Raw genomic sequence first — 10033 nt, 5'->3', positions numbered from 1 at the left:
CGATGAAACGTTAGTGGCTGGCATAAGAACTTTAAATGAGCTTATAAAGTTTAAGAGGGAATAAACGACTCTGATTATTATGTATCTGAATCGACATTGAAGCATGTTTGAAAAATATGTGGATAATATGATTAAAAATCGAATAACTGTCCAGCCTTGATTTTATTCTATGACTTGAATACACCTGGTTGCACTTACATGTATTAAATTTAATTTTAATTTTACGGCAGTTGAATTTAATCCAAAATGTACATACAACCAAGCAATAAAATGGAATTCTCGTTTTTATCTGATAATTTTTCAACTCATCATTAAAAACTGATCATGAGATAAAACTAGATTTTTGTTGTGTGAATCTGTATATCAAGTATAAAAAGACTTAACTCTTCTAAAAACGTATGTACCGTTTAATTAAAAAAAACGTACGAATCCATCTATAACTTTCATGCTAAAACTAGGTAATATTTCAATCACAAGAAAGTTTGTCAACGCCAAATCAATCAGCAAATAATGCATAAATAATCAATCAGCATATATAATTTTTGACTTTGATGTACTGTATTTTGAATTCCTGTTTAACTTAAAATTTGAACCTTTATAATTTTACGAGACTTAAAATTATTAAATTTAACCATTTTTTTATTATTGTTTGATATAAAAAGTTATTGTTTTTATTATTAAATTGAAAATACTTAGAACTTAAAAGTTTTAGGATCACATATCATAAGTCATAGACTAGCGATAAGGGATCGATGTTCACAGAGCTGAACAGTGTATTCTCCGCACTAAACAATCAAAGAATTGACGCGGCCAGATTCTGTCAAGTCAAAATTTGAGTTTTTTTTGGCGCAAAAACATGGCCGCCATGATTGATTCTCCCGCCAAGTGCGATTTGGGTAGTGTTATACGGTTTTTGCGAGCAAAAGGCAATAATTCAGCAGGAATCTACCGAAGGATAAATCATGGTTACTCTTGAGTGATGATGTGCGTGAATAGTCTCGGAAATTTAAAGAGATAGGTTGAAATGGCTTCGGAATTGTGATCCATTACAACTCAGCCTCACAGTGCTGGTGTAACCAAACGGCTTCTTCAACAATCAAATGGAATAATATCGATCAACCGTTGTACAAACCTAAATTGGTCACTAGTAACTTTTCCCTAAACTCCAAAAATTACTTTGAGGGCAGCACTTTTAAACTAAAAAGGAGCTTCAAATCAACATCATATCCCAATTAAACTCATTTAGCGGCAACATTTTATGAACAGAGTTTTGGAAGGCTGGTTCACTGGTATGACAAATGCCTCAATCTTCACAGCAATTAATTCGAAGAAAATACTCATAAGTGTGAGTAGCTTTAGGTGAAAAATAATTTTTAAGTACATTTGTCTTTATGTATGGCCCATCGGAGGTTGAAAAAAATGACCCTCGTAATTCAGTTTTGAAACTTGACCTGTGGCTTGCGGTTCAGCAGGACTTCCAGGGTAGTATATAGGAGGTCCTGGGTTCAGACTTACTAGTGCAAATTCTATTAAAATAATCAAAGACGTACTGTAAATTTATATTTTGCATAATATTGGCTGCAATATAATTGATTATTATATCACAGTACTTGGGAAAGTGTGATAAGATAATTTTACGGTGCATCAGGGTGCCATTTTCCGAACTCCTTCCAAACTTAACAAATGTTTATTTTTAGAATTTCATTATTGTTCGGGCTTTTGTATAGCTCAACTCCTGTATGTCTGGAATAACCAAATTAATATCACCTTTAAATCAATGCATTTCTTGAACCATTTTTCGAGAGTAGTCAAAATATTCTTTACTTGGTAATAAAGAATGATCAAATTATTAAATCAATAAAAAAACATAATCTGCAGAGACGCTGAAGCAGTATTTCGAAATCATGAAATTAGACAGACACTGCAGCATTAAAAAACTACTTTATTACTAAATTATCTTGAATCGCAAATGTAGCTTGCTGTATTTATATGAACTTGATAATGTCTGGTTTCTTGAAATGTTGTTCGGTTACTGTCGGAATGAGTGTTCAAGAATCCTTATCAGACTACTGTAGTACAATATTATTATTCATGATCTACCTGACTGAATCTAACACATCAGTGTACACTGTACAGCTTTCGCGAATAAGGGACCAGATTAATCAAGAGAACAGGTTTAACATGACATCGACGATTTGCTTGTTCATAAATACTTGCATACTTGGCACAGAAAACTAAAATGCTGAAATGATAAGAAGCTGCTAAGCTAATGTCAGGTAGTGAAATCCTATGCTTGTCATTCCTCTTTTCACTTAATCTTAATCATGCTAAATTCCTGAAACTCAATTATCAACTAATTAACAAATTGCAATGGATAATAATAGTCTACAAATACAGTAATTACAAAAAAAAATGTTTGTATAACTTCGTCTCCTAATATTAATGGTTCCAATAAACACTCAAATCAGGACTCAAATTTATTTTATTTATTCAAGTAAGTTACAATACATTCTGGTTCATACACGAATCTACAATAAATTACAGTACAACAGCCAATTATGCAGCAAATTTCACATATTATGAAAACTTATTAATTACAATGAAGATTGAATGCAACATTAGAATATTGATAATATAGTATTGTAATATAACTACATAAATCAGCGGTGTTTCAACAATGAATAAATGATAATTTCAATGAATAAATATACACCCCACTATATATTATATGTGTTGGGGTATAAGTAATTAGTTGCTTATTGCGTGTAATAATTACTATTTACAAACTTCATTCACTGATATGGGATTAAAGTTTTTTATAATAAAATTAGTAAAAATGTATAATACAAACAAACAAAATTATGGAATTAGTAAATAAATAGTAATGTTCTATTAAGGATAATAATAAGAAAGGTTATTTTTAGAAAAATGAAAAACAGTAAAGAGTGGAATGAAGAATAAATAGTTTCAATATTTACAGTCTAACTAAATTTTCACAATTTTCCACTCCAATATCAACCAACCAGGAAAATAAACTTTTCTTGAACCTGTGTCTATTGAATTCTTCCCTAATGTAACTTGGTATTGAATTATAAATTTTTGGTCCCAAATATGTGTAGTTTCTTTGCCCAAATGTAGTGTTCATCCTTGGTACTATTGAATACGTGTTTCTCTGCCTTGTTTGATGGTTATGATCTGCCAGTCTTATGTGTTCGTTGTTTCTCCTCATTCGCGTGATGATAGCCTGGATGTAGAGTTGTCTTACACTCAGTACTTTACTGTCCTTGAAAAGAATGTTCGTGGGGAATTGATTCTCCTTGAAGCCTATTATTTTTAGTATTCGTTTTTGAAGTTTATAGAGAGGTTCAACATGTGTAAAATTCGTAGCTCCCCAGATAATTATGACGTATCTTAAAATTGATTGCACTAAAGAAAAATAAACAGTTTTTAATGTCTCATAGTTGAGGATTTTACGGAGTTGATAGAATTTGTAGAGAAGCTTCCTGATCCGGGTAATTGATAGATTAATGTGCTTGTCCCATTTGAATTTGTTGTCCACTATTGTTCCTAAATATTTTATTTCATTGACTTGTTGAATTGAAGGGCAATCACACGGGTTGTTGGTGCTTCCACAGTGATGCAGGATTATTGAAGAATCCGGTGGTCTCGTCCGTTCTGTCAGAGAAAAGGCTAAAAATTTCGTTTTTGTTGCATTTACTGTAAGCAAATTTCTCTTAACCATTTATCGACTTTGATCAATTCTTCCTGTGCCAGATTAAAAACTTCCTCCCAGGTGTTTCCTTCAATAGTATACATGTATCATCAGCAAAAGCTATTACTCTTCCTCTTATCTTAATTGAACATAGCTCATTTGCATATGCCAAATACAGAATTGGCCCAAGAACTGTTCCTTGGGGAATCCCAAACTTCATCGTTCCCTCTGAACTGAGATGTTCTTCAACTTTGACTTTTTGACGCCGGTCACAGAGGTATGATCTAAACCATGCTAGAGGAACTCCTCTAATTCCCATGGCTTCTAATTTCTTCAGCAGCAAACTGTGATTAACAGTGTCAAAAGCTTTTGCTAGGTCCAGGAACACTGCTGCACATTTTTTGTTATTTTCTAGCTTATCTGTGACAAAATTTGACAATTCTAATACCGCATCTTCTGTACTCCTCCCCTCACGAAAACCAAATTGATTCCTAGATAGTAAGTTGTTTTTTTCCATGTAATTCACAAGACGTTTCTTTACCAGTTTTTCCAAAATCTTAGAAATATTGCTTATAAGTGAAATAGGCCTGTAATTGGTGGCATTTGTTTTGTCGCCTCCTTTATGTAATGGTCTAACACATGTCTCTTTCATGGCTTTTGGAAAAATTCCTTTTGACAGACTTAAATTAAATATGTGAATAATGGTTTTACAATTACATTTTTTATCGACTTCAATGTTCTATTATTGATTCCATCAAGTCCTGGAGCACTGTCATTTCGCAAACTACTAATAGCTTCAAGAAGCTCATCTTCAGTTACTGGGTGAAAGTAGATGGAGTGTAGAGTTCTTGTAACAGGTTTATATTGGGATATGATTTGGTCTAGTGGTTTTCTTAAGGAATCTATTATTGTCTCCGCCATTTCTTCACCTACATTTGTGAAAAAGTTATTCATGTGGTTGAGCACAGTTTCTGGATTTTCCTTTAGATTGAAAATCCTATCATCTATTTTAATAGCATTCAATTTCATTTTTGTTTTTGATTTAGAGTCAGTAGCATCTTTGATTACTTTCCACATTTTTTTATTATCCTTTCCAGCTTCATACAATTTCTCTCTATAGTATTGGTCCTTTGTTTCATGAATTAAAGCTGTGAGTGTATTCCTATACCGACGATAGAAGTTGGTTAAGTTAATGTTGTTTGGGTCTTCCTTTCTTCTTTTGTTGAGAAGATTTCTGGTTCTTATTGCTGCTACTATACCTCTGGTGATCCATGGTTTGATGGGTTTGTACTTCTTCTGCCGCCGATGCTGCTTGATATTATTTTGTATATGTTGTCTCAGAGTTGATAAGAAGGTGTCATAAGATGTATCTGGATTATTATCTTCTAAAACATGAATCCACTCCTCATTCAGTAGTTCATTCTTCAAGCTATTAATGTCTATTTTCTCGTTTATTTCATGTGTTCCAGTTTCATTTGCACTATTTCTCGAAATATGTTGCACTCCTAGAATTGTGGTGAAGTGGTCAGTTATTGTTGATTCATAAATGATTGGAAAAAGATTATCTCTGGAGTTGGTAGCAATGTGATCTATGCAAGAAGCAGTTTCTGTTGTAGTTCTGGTTGCTTGTTTAATGCAGAGTCTGAGCCCATGCTCGCTTAGAAGATCGCAGTAGTCATTCAATTGATGATGTGGACGAATTTGAAGGGTGTTAATATTCATGTCTCCGGCACATATGACTTGTTGCCCTCTTAATTCATTCAGGATCGATTCCAAGTCACTCAGGAAATCTGTAATATCATTGAAGGACGGTGATCTGTATATTGCAAGGATGTTCCACTTTTTGTCTGCTGCATCCAACCGAATATGTAGGACATTTGCCTGGTTAATATGTAGCTCAACACATTGTACATTTATACTATCTTTAACATAAACAACTACACCATCATTTTGTAATGGGTTGTTTATGGTGGAAAATACATCATATCCTCGAATGGACTGGAGTAAAAATTCAGTCCTAATCCAGCATTCGGTTAGAATAATAACATCAAAAGAAAAATTAATGTCGCACAGTTGAATCATCAGCTCATCAAAATTTCTTCTGATACTCCTTATATTGAGACAGAAGATGCTCAAATCACAAGAACTCAATGCTGCACAAAGTTGTTGACTGTTGTTGATCACTTCATCGTTTATTTCTTCAAAATAATCAAGATCCTCGAAGCTGAGCAGATGATAGGAAATCTTGAATATCTATTTTTATATTTGATGCTGTGAATTTATTTGATGATTTATTTGACACTGGGATTACAGTTTCAATTGCATTAAGAATTTCTTATCTACCAAATTATTGAACTAGTGTCTTTTTTAATGACAACAATTTTTATTTGGGAAGATCGCAATCGTCATGCTACAACTTTAAAGTCATATTAATTAATATATATCAATTCTTGGAACTTATTTATTTTATAAAGTCATATTAATATACCTCAATGGTTAGAGCTTATTAATTTTATTAATTAGTCTGAAAATACCCAGAATTTGTTTTATTCGGTTTGTCTTAGCCTATTTAACTACTTCGGAAAGTTGCTTTGATTCGTGGTACAATATTGAAAAATATCTCTACAGATTTTATTTATTCAAAATTCAGTTACAACTCAGAGTTTCAATGCTTAACTCAAAAACAACCCTCATTTAATTTTTCACAAATTAGCAATATTTCAGTATTTCCCTGTAAGAATTCTCCTCTGTTTCTAAGTACGGTAACTATGTTACTTCTGTGTAAGATACTTCGATTATGTTCTTCGAAACAAGATTTTTCCATTTCGTTAGCAGTACCGTAGTTGGCTTCTCACCACTGAGTGCAGCTTATTTACCATATTATTCAAAAACTATCTACTCTCACACGTTTCAAAAACTCCTCTCTCCTTTCCACTTGCAAGCATTCTACTGACAAGAGTAGGATATTTCTATTTAGATTGATGCACACTCTATCTCGCCCCAGTCTTATCAACTTTCATGTTTGAAAAAATTGCCCGGAAAAGGCAAAACAGTTTTACACAAGTAGAAGATGTTTTGCTAAACGTTTTGCGAGAAGGAAGAATGTGCAAACTGCTGGGGGACAAACAGTTGGTGGCGGCTATTATAGAAAGTGCACATGAGGAACGAGCATCCAGTGATTCACATTGAACGAGGAAGGAATGAGGAGGGATTGTTCACATTGAACAAGGAAGGAAAGAAGAGGAATCGGTGAGCCGCCCGCGGGAGACAAACTGGTACCTACTCACTTCGAGCTGCACTTGTTGATTTTTTGGAAAACGATCGGCACGGCACGGCCCAAGGCCCAGCAAGCAGCAGGCCGTCAGGGGAGAAAGTTGCTCGCGCTTAAGTATGCCAGCGGCCCCTTGTCTTTGAAGGAGAGGCTAGTTCCGGTGTATACACCACCCTGCCCTGCCCTGCCAAATATTTTTTCTTATTTCTCTTTGTTAGAATCAATGATGCCTTTTTCTACCAGCTTGAAGAGAGACCGCCGTAATAAACAAGGCTGAGCCAGTCAAGATAGGCCAGTCTTCTAATAACTCTTAGGCCCGGTTGCACAAAAGCCAGTTAGATTTCAACCTTGATTAATTTCACGAGAACCAATCAGAAAAGGTTTTTTTGAAAAGACATATTGGTTCTCGTGGAATTAATCACGATTAAAATGTAACCGGCACTTAGTAAGCATTTCATGCCAGCTTTTTGAATAATTACCGTACACAAAATTATTTCAGAAAACTAACGGTTTTCTAGTAGTGTTCCCCCGTTGTTTGTAATAGTAAGTACAAAATGAGAATAATAACCCCCGAAACCCTAAAGCTAGCTGTTTTGCTTAGATGTGTGTAGGGTATGTTTTAACAATAATATGTTAATAATTGCTACTACAGTAATTATTAGTATTAGCCATGTGCTAGGAGAACTACATTTTAAAATATTCCCCTTAAGGCTCACTTAAAGAAGAAGACGTGGATGTGTGCTGATCAGTAGTACTGTAAGATGGTATTTATACTTGCCCTGAGTTTTTTCGTAATGTAATTATGTGAATAGTGATTTTTTAAATATTAATAACCTTTAGGTTGTATCTTATTCGGATGTGAAATACATGATCCGCTTTTGAATCAACACGCCTTTCATCCCTCTCAATGATAATTATCATTACAATCAATAAACAATCGATTATTGGAAGGGGCAGAAGATTTTTGAACTTCTTTAAAGATTTTCTAAATTTTCCAAAATGTGATCTCACTCGGCTGATCTGAGATATCAGAAAGGTGTATTTGGGTTGTACAACCCTGGGGAGTCGCAACACACTGATACTATGCCCTAGTCCCCTTATAGCTATTGATAAGGAGTGATTATTCTGTTCTGAATTGATAAGAATAGATCATACTTCAGTTTTATGAAATGTCTAAATTTCAAAGATTCACTGAATGTATAAGGTATACGATAAGAAGTATTCCTTGATTCAAAATTGAGGAAAATCATGATTTTGACTGAAGTGATCTGTCTTAGTCAATCTGTCAATGTACGGGCTGGAAAAGAGGCGCGTGTTGTGGAGGGTAGCGAAATTTTTATACCCAGATTTCTCCATTTCATTGCTGTGATAGGCAAGCTTATAACTCATTTCTAAATCGATTCTTGAGTACCTTACTTTCAAGTAATTGTATGTTCATAATTAATTTCTCGACCAATCCCTGTATAATCAAACAATATTAAACAATTTTTCTATTCTTGATGTTATTTTCACTAAAAAAGTACCATGTTTAACTTGATATCCCATCAATAAACTTATCTACAGTGTATAGAATTGATATTATGATTACAATAATCATCAAGAAACCCCATAATTTTATGGGTTAATTATTGTGGAATTTCAAACATTTCAGTCATTTTTGGAGGGTTGTGCACAGGGGTGCAGCAAAAAAACTCCCCAGTGGAGGGGTGTGCAAATCTTTTTTATTTGGAAATTTTTATTTCGTCCTGTGGAAAATTTTTATCCTCTCTAAGAAATGTAGAATACATTACATTCTTTGCATCTCCCTGTTAAATCTAGATTATTCAAATATTGCCAACAGATCCAATTTTTATAAATTTGCCTCGAGTAAAGTAAGAAGAAAAGCAAATTTACCCGACTAAAAGTAAGTAAGAAGAAAAGCAAATTTACCCGATTACCAACTTGTTTTCATCACATGATGTATGTTATGTCTTCATGCCCAATTATTCTATTATAGACATAGAAAATGTATTTTTCTTTATAAAATATGATATAAATTTTATATTTTCTTTCACTAACTTAAATCTGATTAGGCTTATAAATCATACGTATTCAATATGTGCTAAGTTTTATTCAAAGTTCTATATCATGAAATTTTTCCATATCTTCTCGATTCCTTATCAAAAATACTCATCTCACATAATCATAAAAGATGAACTAGATTTTTTATTGTACATCTTTTCCTCGAATTCAAAATTTATTTAAGAAGTAATACGTATAAGACATTATTGAATTGTTTAATTCACTTAGACAAGGTTTGACAATGGGCAGCAAAGAAGCAAAATCAAATTTGATCAATTCGAGGAAAAATCATCGTAAGACACGACAGACTGAAGTTATACCAGATATTGAATTGACAACTGTGGACACTAAAATTCCAAGGAATATTAATCTCTCTTCGAAAAGTCTAGGATGGAAGCCTCCAGTTTTTGATGAAGACGATGATGCGATTCCCAAACAAATGATACCCGCTGCGTTCTGGGAGATGCCCTACGATTACTTTCTGTGGAAGACTGGTGCTTCCGATGACTTTTATCGAGCTCTGGGAAGAGTTTATCGTCTCAAAACATGGGACAGAAATCCTGTCTCCTTTTTCAAAGAGAGAACAGTGGCAAGATGTGGGTGTAGGCTGGGGGATAAGCCTAAACTTCACAAAAATAAAGATGTACATGGTGACAAAGATCATGATGAAAATCATCAGAATGAAGCTGTTATTACTCAATAAAATGTTTCTTTCAATAATACTGCATTCCAAACCGAATCAATAAAAAAATAAAATGTCATTTGAAACAGTATTGTGAGTTTATCCATTTCATACCGGTAGTAAATTCTGTACAGTTGAAACATTCTACTAATGAGTAGGTAGGCCTACTGTTGCTGCATGACATAAATTTTTGTAATTTGATTGAATGGTTAGAGATGTTGTGGTATTTCTCCATAATTGAAAGGAAAAGACGTTGATGTTATCAATACCACTATATTTTTTTGTTCAAAATTAATTTACATTACAG

This window comes from Nilaparvata lugens, chromosome 1 (assembly GCF_014356525.2).
Source record: "Nilaparvata lugens isolate BPH chromosome 1, ASM1435652v1, whole genome shotgun sequence".
NCBI classification, from domain to species: domain Eukaryota; kingdom Metazoa; phylum Arthropoda; class Insecta; order Hemiptera; family Delphacidae; genus Nilaparvata; species Nilaparvata lugens.
This window is presented reverse-complemented; position numbering follows the sequence as displayed.